The sequence below is a fragment of the Bidens hawaiensis genome, unplaced genomic scaffold (assembly GCF_021521415.1).
Source record: "Bidens hawaiensis isolate Kalapana, Puna unplaced genomic scaffold, B.hawaiensis_p1.1 tig00049634_1, whole genome shotgun sequence".
NCBI lineage: Eukaryota > Viridiplantae > Streptophyta > Magnoliopsida > Asterales > Asteraceae > Bidens > Bidens hawaiensis.
In genome coordinates this window covers 1-14,805 of record NW_027498874.1, presented here as the reverse complement: position 1 = coordinate 14,805, position 14,805 = coordinate 1, and positions in this window count along the sequence as shown.

Genomic DNA, 14,805 nt, shown 5'->3' with positions numbered 1-14,805 from the left:
TTGATTTCTGGGTTGATTTTGGTTGGTTGGGACTGAGTTATTGGGAACAGTTTGAAGGTTTTGGTTGTTGTTTCTTTGAAAACCTTGATTCTGTTGCACAACTTGATGATGATTGTTCATTTGAGGCTGAAAGTTGTTGAAGTTGGGATTATAGTTGTTGAAGTTGTTGTTGTTGGGATTGCTGTTTCTCTGCTGGTTCTGTTGATACTGATGCTGCTGGTTTCTTGGCCGGTTTTGGAATTGGTTCATCTGAAAGTTTCTTAGTATGTTACATTCTCTGGCAAAATGACTAGGCTGTTGGCAGTTATAACAAATGGCTTTTGACTTATTAAATCCAATACTTTCATTAGGCCCTGATAGAAGTGATCTACTACTCATGTTGTATAACCTCTTGCTTCTGAGAGCCAACATGGCTACTTACCATTTCAAATCCATGTCCTCCGAAACATCATCATCTATCTGCTCAAGGTCATCCTGGATGACATTGGTATGAATCAGATTCTTTGCTACAAAAGCATTGTATGATTCTGTAAACATGAAGAGCAAAGCCTGTGTTTCACTTCCTTGGCCACTTCCACCACCAGTGTAAGGTACATGCCCACTTGCCATTGAGGCAGAATCAGTATCATCAATCAATTGGAAATTGAACCTTTACTGGTTACTATGGTGACTTGTGCTACCACCAACAAAAGATTTTGGTTAATCAACACCATGCTCAACTGGTTCCTCTATAATGGGAATCTGTTGTTGGTTTTTGGTTGACAAGTTGCCCATAGGTGCAATGAGAGCATTGGTGACCTGGAAACAGCCTGAAGGAAGCACACTACGTCATCCACTTTCAAATCATTGAAATTGGGCTTTTGAAGGATGAATTTGCAAGCAGTGTATCATTCCTTAGGCATTGAATTGAGCAACTTGGTATTCAAGTCAAAATCAGTCATTACATAATCAGTTGTTCTCAGTTCATTCACAATTGCTAGAAATCTTTCTATAATTGACTTCAATCTCTCTCCATCCTTGTACTTAAATCTTTCTAGTTGTTGCTTCAGGCTTTGCTTTTTTATGTTCTTCAACTCAGTGTTTCCCTCAAACATCTCAAGAATTGCATCATACATTTCCTTTGCGGTAGGATGATGTGCAACGTTAGCGTATTGACATGCGAACATGTTTTCTTTGTGGTGAACAAGGTCATGTTGTCAGAAATTGTGGAATGAAGAAATCACAGAATCTCCAACCATTTATCAACAAACAAACCAAACCCGTTCCTATGATTAAGGAGATTTTGAAGAGACCTGTGTTTGGTAATGATGAAACTCACATTTTATTTTTAGATGTGTATCCTCGCAAAGTGATTCATGTTAGTTAAAATTCAAGTAATTTAAAACCCAAATTTGTTCCTAAAGAACCAATTTGTAAGAATGTGAATACAAATGTAGTTCAAGCTGCATATTTGTGATGAAAGTCGAAAAGACCTGTGACTTATTCACAAGCAGCTAAACCACATTTGGATTCACTCAACATTAAAATTTCAAGTGAAACTAAAGAGGTGCCCTAGACTATATCAGGTGAAAACTGGATTATAGATAGTGGATGCTCTCGTCCTATTACCGGAAATATCAACCTTTTACCAAATGCCAAGAATATTCAAGGACGATATGTCGCGTTTGTGGGGAATTTGGGGGGGGGGGATGATTACTAAAGAAGGTGATGTTTCAAATGGTCAGATTACATTTGAGAAAGTTAATTATTGTGATAAAGTGGATCACAATCTTTTGAGTTTGTCTCAAATTTGTGATAAGAAGTACACAACATTATTTAATGATAAGGAGTGCATAATACTTATGTCACACCCCGCCAAGGCGGAAACTCGGGAACGTGACGTCATGAATATCGTAAGCATATGATTATCACAAACATAGTAATATTAGGATACCATTAGTTTTCAAAAGAGTTTTACAAACCATGAAATATTTTTAACAAGATAATTAAACATAATAAGAGATTTCTCGTATATGACCCAGATATCAGTCGGGTTATACATCTGAAATCCCTCTAAAATAGGTATCCTAATTATGCATCGTGGTCCCGGTTCCATGATTTCCTTACAAGCTTGTTAATTCCCTGAAAGAAACATACGATTTAAAAGGTCAACACAATGGTTGGTGAGTCCAAAAGTTTTAAGACTCGATATAAAATCACGTTACTTGTAAAACGTTGAATCAGTTCACAAATAAGTATACGATAATATATTGAAACAAATACGGTAATCCTCCGTAGACTGCGCTAAATATACGAATTAATATACGACATATGAGCCTATAACCAAACCCCGAATTATATCCGTTTTGCCCTGTTCAAATCTCACAGATGGAATATAGCACCCTGTTTCGATGCAATATCGGAGGTTAGCGCGACCAACCTAAAATAGGGGGGAATGTCAAGTCGAATAGTATTATTCGTACGTTCCTGTGGCTAACTACGTTAGCTAATGGTTATATTATGCAAGCAAGGGACTTATAGCACTACATAGTTCAACTCAAGTTCATATAAGGATCGGTTTTGTTTCTAACTATCGTATAAAGTAGTTGTGTATGTTTCTCCCCCAGTTGAAAACAATAAAACAGTAAAAAGGGGTCGTGGAACTCACCTTGTGAGTTCAGTGGTTGATTTGCTAGCAATTTTAGATTAATCACAGTTCCGCTGCCTTCACACGTCCTAAACGCGTAAGGTCAGTTAGTTCATTATCGACTCGCAAGTCGGTTTATGCCAGTCTCTTTCACCCAACTAGCTGTTTCGTTTGTTATATTTGTTTCAGTTGCTTTCACCAACCGAGCGTTTTGTTTATTATGTTTGTGTCGGTTGCTTTCACCAACCGAACATTTCCTTTAATTTCTGGACGACCCGTTGGTGATAAGTTTTCATATTCTTTTTGAAAATAAATATTTATATATATAGTTATATAAATAATAAGATTATAAGTCTTATTAGTGTCGGTGTAAATTTGGATATAACATGTTTGTTTGGACTAGTAATAAATATATTTTAAAATTATATATTTGTATCTCGATAACTTTTCCTTAAATTACGACAAATATTTTTTTTGTGAATCATAATATGTTTATATTTTGGTTCAAGGATTTTAAAACCGACTTTATATATTTAACTTGTAAAAATATTACTTTTACGTCTAACATATATATTTATCTCCAAAATTTATATTTACGAAAAACTATTGTTTGACAAGATGTCGTCATAAAAAAAATATGATATTTGTTATTTGTCAATCCTATGACATAAAACTAGCCAAAACCATAATTAAGTTTTATAACCGAATGAACGTTCCAACATAAAAACTTATAAAAGACCACTTTTGTTTATTTGAAGTTATAAAACACATTAATGGCTTGAATACATATGCTCAATACTTAAAACCAATATTTGTTATAAACGAAAATATATATATCTTTCCACTTATAGAATGAAAGAAAGGTTTATGGGTACAAGAAATCCTTTAGATCATAATGAAATACCAATATCTTGTAAATATTATTTTAGATATGTAGGTATGAGATATGGGATGAGAAGTAAAAAAAAATCGGAATGGGGTGAGGATGGATTCTGAGTGTGTGTATGATTGTGAGTTATAATTTGGTGAAGTACATGAAAATTCATAATGGAAGATTTCAAACCACACCATCTATTAATTTATTCAAAGGAATTGTACTAGAATCTCACAACTCAATCTATTTAAGATATAATTCATGAAGTAGTATGGTGTAGGATATTTGTTTATTCATTTGAAAGACATAGTAAACATAATAAATTGAAAAGGAAGTAAGGTGGTGGAGTTGATTTCTATGTTTGACAGTAAAGGAGAAGTGTGTGAATGGGTTATAATATCCATTTACATATTAGTACAAGTATGGATATGAGATTGAGTTGGTGATTGTGAATATGCCTAACAATAGGGTGAAGACTTTATGTCTCCTAATAATAATAATATTAATAATAATACTACTACGTAGTTGTTGGAGTAGTTCTTGTTAATTATTTATCATAGGTTTTAGATTTTATAAATTTTGTTATAAGTTTTGATCTTTGAGTTTTGGATTAGTTTGACACAATCTTTAGTGAAATTATATTCAAATTTAGAATCGGTTTATATAGTAGTTTATATTATAGAGTTAAATATTAATTTATAATATTAACTTTAACTTATATACTAATCATAAGTCACTTAAATTTGGATGTGTTTTAGTTGTTTAGTTATCCAATGGTTGAAGAAAGCGAGATCAAGTATTCTTAACATATAGCATTTCGTACTCACATGTACCTATATATATTGGCTGGTAATAAACCTAAACGCTCAAAGACCCATAGAATTTTAAACTTCCTACTTCGTTCATATATATGTTCGAGTCGTTTAAAATTATTACCCAACGTCCGTGTTCGTCAGACCAAATCCGAAATTTTGAGTAATTTAAATAAATAAAAATAAATTATGTGTATGCAATGTATCGTGTATATGCGACCTATGCTAGACTCGTCGTGATTAAACTTAACAACATTTAATCATGTGGGAATTAACGTTAAGAAATCATATTTAGGCATTGTACGGAAAATGACCTGTTTTACGGAGTGTCACATTCTCCCCTTGTTATTAGAATTTCGTCTCGAAATTCTGTTCGTGTCGTCCATAATTGGCGTCTTAAGAAAAAGGTAAGGGTACTTTCTTTTCATTTCATCTTGACGCTCCCAAGTAAACTCTGGGCCACGTTTTGAGTTCCAACGAACTTTTACCAATTTAATGCGACTACGTCTTAACTTTTTTACTTTCCAGCCGACTCTTCAATCGGTTCCTCCACAAAATTTAGTTTACTGTCAATGTGAACTTCGTCATGAGGGATAATATGTGTTTCGTTGGATAGGTACTTTTTCAAATTACATACACGGAAAGTGTCGTGAATACTGCTCAGCTCTTGAGGTAGCTTAAGTTTGTAAGCTACGGGACCTACCCGTTTTAATATTTCAAATGGGCCAATGTACCTCGGGTTTAGTTTGCCTCGTTTTCCAAAACGAGCAATTCCCTTCCAGGGTGATACTTTCAACAGGACTTTATCTCCCACTTGAAATTCGAGCGGTTTGCGGCGGTTATCGGCGTAACTATTCTGTTCGTCTCTCACCGCTTTCAACCTTTCATGAATTTGGAAGATCTTATCAGTGGTTTCTTGGATAATTTCAGGACCAGTAACTTGCTTGTCACCCACTTCAGCCCAACAAAGTGGTGATCGGCACTTGCGACCATATAAGGCTTCATACGGAGCCATTTTGATGCTGGTGTGATAACTGTTATTATAGGAGAACTCAACTAACGGTAGGTGAGAATCCCAACTACCTCCAAAATCGATCACACAAGCGCGAAGCATGTCTTCCAGAGTTTGAATGGTCCTTTCACTCTGACCATCCGTTTGTGGATGATACGCGGTGCTCATGTCTAATCGTGTACCCAATGCCTTTTGCAATGATTGCCATAAACGCGAAGTAAAACGGCTGTCTCTGTCGGAGATAATAGAAATTGGCACTCCATGCTTGGAAAGAATCTCCTTCATATAAATCCTTGCAAGTTTTTCCATTTTGTCTTTTTCATTGATCGGAAGAAAGTGAGCGGTCTTTGTTAAACGATCAACTATAACCCAAATCGTGTCATAATTACTTGACGTCCTAGGAAGTTTCGTAATAAAATCCATTGAGATTTGCTCCCATTTCCATTGAGGTACCTCGGGTTGTTGAAGAAGTCCAGACGGCTTTTGATACTCAGCCTTAACCTTCGAGCACGTCAAGCACTAGCTGACATAGGTGGCAATATCGCCCTTCATATTAGGCCACCAATAGAATTCCTTAAGATCTTTATACATTTTGTTGGCACCCGGATGGATAGAGTACCTAGACTTGTGGGCCTCGTCTAGGACTAATGTACGAAGCTCTCTGCAACGTGGTACCCAAATTCGGTTCGAGAAATAAAGAATTTTATCATCCTTGAGTTCCAATTGTTTCACCATTCCTCTCAAGGATTCCTTTTGCAAATGTTCTACTTTGAGGGCTTCTTGTTGTGCATCACGAATTCGAGCGATGAGGCTTGTGTGAATGGTCATTCTTAATGCACGAACTCTAAGAGTCTTAGCTCTTTCCTTGCGGCTTAGAGCATTAGCTACCACGTTAGCTTTGCCAGAGTGATATTTAATTTCACAATCATAATCATTCAGCAATTCAACCCAACGGCTTTGCCTCATGTTCAGTTCCTTTTGGTCGAAGATATGTAGTAGACTTTTGTGGTCAGTGAAGATAGTACACTTCGTACCATAAAGGTAATGCCTCCAAATCTTAAGTGCGAATACGACGGCTTCCAATTCCAAGTCGTGGGTGGTCTAGTTCTTTTCGTGCACTTTTAATTGTCGAGATGCGTATGCGATAACCTTTTTATTTTGCATCAATACACAACCCAATCCCTGGTGTGATGCGTCACAGTACACGACGAAATTGTCTACTCCCTCAGGTAGAGATAGAGTTGGTGCGCTACATAACTTCTCTTTCAATAATTGGAAAGCCGACTCCTGCTTTTCGCCCCAATCAAACTTTTTATCCTTTTGAGTTAATGCAGTCAAAGGTTGGGCTATTTTAGAGAAATTTTCAATAAAACGGCAGTAATAACTGGGTAAACCAAGAAATTGACGCACTTCGGTAGGAGTCCTTGGCGCTTCCCAATTCTTAATCGCCTCGATCTTTGCTGGGTCCACATGAATACCCTTTTCATTGATCACATGCCTAGGAAATGGACTTCCCGAATCCAAAATTCGCATTTCAAGAACTTCGCATACAACTTCTCATTCCTTAACAATTCCAAAATCAACTTCAGATGTTGCTCGTGCTCCTCCTTGGTTCGTGAATATATTAGGATGTCGTCAATGAATACAATTACGAACTTGTCTAGGTAGGGTTTACACACTCTATTCATTAGATCCATGAAAACAACAGGCGCATTAGTTAAGCCGAAAGGCATGACTAAGAACTCGTAATGTCCATAGCGAGTCCTAAATGCCTTTTTGGGTACATCTTCCTCTTGTATCCTTAATTGATGGTACCCGTAACGTAGATCGATCATAGAATAAAAACTTGAACCTTGCAGATGATCAAAGAAATCGTCTATTCTAGGGAGTGGATACCGATTTTTGATTGTTAATTTGTTAAGCTCTCGGTAATCAATACACATTCGAAGGGTTCCGTCCTTTTTCTTCACGAATAAGACCGGAGCTCCCCAGGGTGAGAAACTCGGTCGAATAAATCCTCTATCTAACAATTCTTGAAGTTGTGTAGATAATTCTTGCATCTCTGATGGTGCTAATCGATATGGAGAACGCGCAACCGGTGCAGCTCCTGGTACCAGATCAATGCAGAATTCGACTTGTCGAGGGGGCAACAATCCGGGCAAGTCTTCGGGAAAGACTTCTGGATAGTCTCGTACGATCGGTATATCCTCAATTCGTCGTTCTTTAGGTTCCTTTTCTACAACGTGGGCCAAGAACGCTTGGTATCCTTTACACAAGAGCTTACGAGCCTTCATACATGAGACAATCTTTAAAGCAGTCGTTTTCTTTTCTCCTTGAATAACCAATATTTCACCAGTCGATAGTGGAAGTCGCACTAGCTTTTCGAATCACACAATTTGGGCATGATTTTTAGACAACCAATCCATGCCGATAACTATATCAAAACTTCTCAATTCCACGGGTAACAAATCTATTTCAAACCCTCAAAGACTAAATTGCATCCTTGGACTACTTCACTAGTTTCAATCAACTTCCCATTTGCTAACTCTATGATGTATTTATCTTTTAATTTATTTGACTCTATTCCCAACAAAGATCTAAATTTGGTAGAGACAAAACTCAAATCCGCACCAGAATCAAACAATAAATGAGCATAGTGATCATTGACAAGAAACGTACCAGTGACAGTTGAGGGGTCCTGGCGGGCATCTTTTGTCCTGATCACAAATGCTCTTCCTCGAGCCTGATTGTTGTTGTTCCTCAATTTGGGACAATTATTCTTGAAATGATCCATGCTCCCACATTCCTAGCAAGCAGGTTTCCTCTTATCAGTATTCCCCTTTCCAGTAGGAGCAGGGGGACAGTATTGAGTCTGGTGTCCCCATTGCTTACATTTACCACACAAATTGCATCTCCCATCGTGGTGTCTTGCGCACTTGTTGCACTTAGGTTTGTTCCCAGCATAACCTTTGGTTTTAGTAGTTGCCATATATGCCTTAACCGATTCATGGCGTTTGTAGTTTTGGTTACTTGACTTTCCAACCCATTTTCTTTTATCGCCCGACCTTTTATCATCAACTTCCTTTTTCTCATTCACCTCCTTCTAATCACTAGAGTTTTTCTTAATCAGTGTCACCCATTCTGACGGCCTCATCGGCTAAAGTTTGCGCCAAGGACACTGCACTTTTAAAGGTGGTCGGCTTTGAGGAAGTAACCAAACTTCTAATTTGAGGAATAAGACCCCATATATACCTTTCAATCCGTTTATACTCAGGATTCACCATATGAGGTACCAACCTTGCCAATTCTTGAAATCGAGTGGTATAAGTAGTAACATCAGAACCAGTCATTGTGATATTCCACAAATCAGTTTCAATCTTTTGGAGTTCATTTCAAGGACAATACTCCTCCAGCACCATGGCTTTTAATTCTTCCCATGTCAACTGATATGCAGCTTCCATACCCAAGGTTTGAACTTATAAATTCCACCAAGTTTGTGCCTCCTCCTCCTCCAGGGTACATGTGGCATACCTTACCATAAAATTAGCAGCACAATTGGATATGTTAAGAATAGATTCCATCTTTTCAATCCAACGAATTATTCCAATTGCACCCTCAGTTCCATGGAAGATTCTCGGGTTGCAAGATAAAAAGGTCTTGTAGGAACATCCCTTTTCCTTATTGCTCGCTTTCTATATTAGCAATATTAAATATATTAATACTTTATTAATGATACGTAGTGATTTCTCTTTCCATTTTTTTTAGGTATGAATTTCTTATTTCTTTACCTCCTGGTACCTCCTGATCCGGTGCCTCCGCTGGTACCCAGTCCCGTTACCATCCGCAGATACCAGTCCCATTACCTCCGCCGTAACTCAGTCCCGTTACCTCCTGTTCCATTTCCTCCAGTACCGCTACCAGATCCGTTGTTTCCGTTTCGATTTTCCTTATATTGAGCAATTTGCGGATGCTACGCGCCGTGTCACTAGTTGGTCAATCGCCTCAGGGCTCATCGGACCGGTGTTTTCTGGGTTGCTACGAGTGTTTCGTTTTTTTCGTGCCATGAGTTTCTTTCTAATACACAAGATAAAAAGAAATAAGACAAGTATATAATAGCAATAATAATGTCATCACATGACACGAAATATAACACACCATAATATTATACAATATTATACATCAAGAGAAAACATCTAGTACACAGTTTTGCATAGCCGATACAAAATAGATGGGGACATACCCCCCATCAGTACAAAGCTTTCATACATATAGTATTGCATGAGCACACCCCGCCCAGCTAGGTAAAATAAGCAACAAACATCCCAAACAGCATAACTACTCCATCCACGAGCATGCTAGCCCTAGTCATCATCTGGTGTATCTCTAAACGAACCTCCAACTCCATAATCCTACCATGAATCTCGTTAAGCATATCAAAGTCATGGGCTCTCAAGAGTCGGGATCCTATCAATGTCATCTCGGATCTGAGTAAGGCTCACCTGAAGTGCTCGAGTAGACCTCTCCAGCGGTTCAAGCCAATTGCCCACATCCTGTCCCATCATCCAAGTAGTATCCTAACTCATCCTCCTAACATCAGATAACAATGCCTCAACATCCTAAATCACTCTCAAGCTGACGGTCATGTGTGTGAGTCCTGGCGACAAGAGTCGGTTATGGTTACCTCCATTGGCTCCCAGGTGTGAGGGTAGTGATGGATGGTGGCAGAGAGGACTCACCGACCTCAGAGGTAGAGGAATACCCTCCAGGTCACGCCAGTGGTCTAGTACACAGTGCCAGTCCATCATGGCCTCCTAGCATACGATCGATACTCAGGTCTCTTCTTTGGTGGTTGTTTAGTTTTCCTGGGCTCATCTCGTGCAGCTAAGTTACTCTTATTGGGGAGTCGGGGATTCTTCCTAGCACTCTTCATTTGTAAAGGCCCGTTGCCTATCCTAAAGAATATGGGCGGCTCACCTAAGGCTACGTCAGGAGGTGTAGTGCTCCTAACAATCCTCTTCCCACGGCGGGTGAGATGGTGGTGGTGCGGGGGTGGGGATGGAGAACGTGGAGGTGGGGAAGGTAATAGTGGAGAAGCTGGTAGTGGCGAGGCTGGTGGTTGTCTCTATGACGGTATCCTCGTCGTCAGAGACAATCGGCGACTGTGTGGGAGGTGTGTCTGAATGCTCGCTCGGGTCCTCGACAGAATCCATGACGACAACGGGGTTTTTCTTAAGACATGGCTGTGACAACAGTATCCGTACAATGTGATATAAGTTTTGTTTATGTGTATGCATGCAATGAAAACATTTCTTTTTTGAGTCACCGGTTATAGACCAGATTATCTAGTTCGCTATAACCAATGGCTCTGATACCAATATGTCACACCACAGCCAAGGCGGAAACGCAGGTGGAACGTGACGTCATGAATATCGTAAGCATATGATTATCACAAACATAGTAATATTCGGATACCATTAGTTTTCAAAAGAGTTTTACAAACATGAAATATTTTTAACAAGATAATTAAACATAATAAGAGATTTCTCGTATATGAACCAGATATCAGTCGGGTTATAAATCTGAAATCCCTCCAAAATAGGTAACTTAATTATGCATCGTGGTCCTTGGTTACATGATTTCCTTACAAGCTTGTTAATTACCTGAAAGAAACATACGATTTAAAAGGTCAACAAAATGGTTGGTGAGTCCACAAGTTTTAAGACTCGATATAAAATCACGTTACTTATAAAACGTTTGAATCAGTTCACAAATAAGTATACGATAATATATTGAAACAACTACGGTAATCCTCCGTAGACTGCGCTAAATCTACGAATTAATATACGACATATGAGCCTATAACCAAACCACGACTTATATCCGTTTTTGCCCTGTTCAAATCTCGCTGATGGAATATACGCACCCTGTTTCGATGCAATATCGGAGGTTAGCGCGACCAACCTAAAATAGGGGGGAATGTCAAGGCCAATAGTACTATTCGTATGTTCCTGTGGCTAACTACGTTAGCTAATGGTTATATTATTCAAGCAAGGGACTTATAGCACTACATAGTTCAACTCAAGTTCTTATAAGGATCGGTTTTGTTTCTAACTATCGTATAAAGTAGTTGTGTATGTTTCTCCCCCCAGTTGAAAACAATAAAACAGTTAAAAAGGGGTCGTGGAACTCACCTTGTGAGTTTCAGTGGTTGATTTGCTAGCAATTTTAGATTAATCACAGTTCCGCTGCCTTAACACGTACTAAACGCGTAAGGTCAGTTAGTTCATTATCGACTCGCAAGTCGGTTTATGCCAGTCTCTTTCACCCAACTAGCTGTTTCGTTTGTTACATTTGTGTCGGTTGCTTTCACCAACCGAGCGTTTCGTTTATTATGTTTGTGTCGGTTGCTTTCACCAACCGAACATTTCCTTTAATTTCTGGACGACCCGTTGGTGATAAGTTTTTATATTCTTTTTAAAAATAAATATTTATATATATAGTTATATAAATATTTAGATTATAATTCTTATTAGTGTCGGTGTAAATTTGGATATAACATGTTTGTTTGGACTAGTAATAAATATATTTTAAAATTATATATTTGTATCTCGATAACTTTTCCTTAAGTTACGACAAATATTTTTTTTTGTGAATCATAATATGTTTATATTTTGGTTCAAGGATTTTAAAACCGACTTTATTATATAGTTTTGTTTATTTAACTTGTAAAAATATTACTTTTACGTTTAACATATATATTTATCTCCAAAATTTATATTTATGTAAAACTATCGTTTGACAAGATGTCATCATAAAAATATATGATATTTGTTATTTGTCAATCCTATGACATAAAACTAGCCAATACCATAATTAAGTTTATATACCGAGTGAACGTTCCAACATAAAAAACTTATAAAAGACCACTTTTGTTTATTTGAAGTTATAAAACACATTTATGGCTTGAATATATATGCTCAATACTTAAAAACCAATATTTGTTATAAAGGAAAATATATATATCTTTCCACTTATAACTTCATAAAACTATATTTTTATACTAAAATGGGTATAAAATCTCCATATGTCCACATTTCACCCAAAACCATAAATCTATATATCTTTTTCACAAATCAAGCTCATAACTTTTAAACTCGTGTTTAGCTCATTTTTTTTATATAATCAAAACCTTATAGTTTTATAGGTTTATATCCCATCTTTCAAGTATACAAAATTATGTGCATAATTTATACCAAAATCCATCTTTTAACAACATGAGTTTATTTGCTATTTTAGGACTTTGTAAACACCCTATATAGAATAGCCTATTTTTCTAGCAAAATATATAAACAACATTCTTAAATAAATACATTTAGTGATTTGATTATTATTATTTTTATTAAAGTATGACAACATGTATTTAATCACTTTAATCAAATCTTAGTAATATGTAAACTACATTTAAGCATGTTTTTTAACCCATATCATTTAACGATTTCAAGTCTTTTAAGAAATTTTCAAGCATAATATTTTTATGTTCATGACTATAAGTTCTCTCTAGTTTGTTAAGTGGGTAGATTTTTAGTTGGGGTGTTATAACTAACATAAACACAATATATAAAATATAAAGATAGGTTTAGAGGAAATTAGCTCACTTAGCACTAGGATTAGAGATTTAGAAAGAAAATAGAAAATCTTGAGCTTGTAACCACTTCTTAGAGCCTCCTATCCCATCTTTGCTCCTTGAAATGTAAGAGTTAGAAGCTTAGTATGTGTTGTATAATTTCAGTTTTATAATCAATATAATTATTATTAGTAGAGTTTATAAATGGCATACTAATATAGAAGTAGCAGAACAAATGTAGGTGGTATAGGAACTTGAAAGAGAAATTTAATAGTCTTGAAGGAAAGTTAGATGATGGTGGCAGCCAAGGTAACCCGAGAGAGAAAAGTGAGTATGTTAAGTTTGTGAAATGGTAGGAGTTTTTATTTTTATAGAATGAAAGAAAGGTTTATGGGTACAAGAAATCCTTTAGATAATAATGAAATACCAATATCTTGTAAATATTATTTTTGATATGTAGGTATGAGATATGGGATAAGAAGTAAAAAAAAATCAGAATGGGGGGTGAGGATGGATTCTGAGTGTGTGTATGATTGTGAGTTATAATTTGGTGAAGTACATGGAAATTCATAATGGAAGATTTCAAACCACACCATATATTAATTTATTCAAAGGAATTGTATTGGAATCTCACAACTCAATCTATTTAATGATATAATTCAAGAAGTAGTATGGTGTAGGATATTTGTTTTATTCATTTGAAAGACATAGTAAACATAATAAATTGAAAAGGAAGTAAGGTGGTGGAGTTGATTTCTATGTTTGACAGTAAAGGAGAAGTGTGTGAATGGGTTATATTATCCATTTACATATTAGTACAAGTATGGATATGAGATTGAGTTAGTGATTGTGAATATGCCTAACAATAGGGTGAAGACTTTATGTCTCATAATAATAATAATATTAATAATAATACTACTACGTAGTTGTTGGAGTAGTTCTTGTTAATTATTTATCATAGGTTTTAGATTTTATAATTTTGTTATAAGTTTTGATCTTTGAATTTTGGATTAGTTTGACACAATCTTTAGTGAAATTATATTCAAATTTAGAATCGGTTTTATATAGTAGTTTATATTAGAGAGTTAAATATTAATTTATAATATTAACTTTAACTTATATACTTATCATAAGTCACTTAAATTTGGATGTTGTTTTAGTTGTTTAGTTATCCAATGGTTGAAGAAAGCGAGATCAAGTATTCTTAACATATAGCATTTCGTACTCACATGTACCTATATATATTGGCTGGTAATAAACCTAAACCCTCGAAGACCCATAGAATTTTAAACTTCCTACTTCGTTCATATATATGTTCGAGTCGTTTAAAATTATCACCAACGTCCGTGTTCGTCGGACCAAATTCGAAATTTTGAGTAATTTAAATAAATAAAAAATAAATTATGTGTATGCAATGTATCGTGTATATGCGACCTATGCTAGACTCGTCGTGATTAAACTTAACAAAATTTAATCATGTGGGAATTAACGTTTAGAAATCATATTTAGGCATTGTACAGAAAATGACCTGTTTTATGGAGTGTCACAACTTAAACCTTGATACGTAATTCCAGAAGACATGTTGCTATGCGATCTCCTCGATCAAATGATATCTATGTTTTGAATATGACTTCTAAGGTGACCACTTCTGTTCAAACGTGTTTTGTCCCTAAAGCAACTGAGAAAGACTCGATTAAGTGGCACAGACGTATGGGTCACGTTCATGTCAGAAAGATTGAACTATCTTATGGCTAATGATTTGGTTGATAGGATTTCCTTGAAACACTTCAAACTGATACGATCACTGTGTGCATAGATTCACTAATTTGTTTATGAATGCATGAATAATGTAGAATT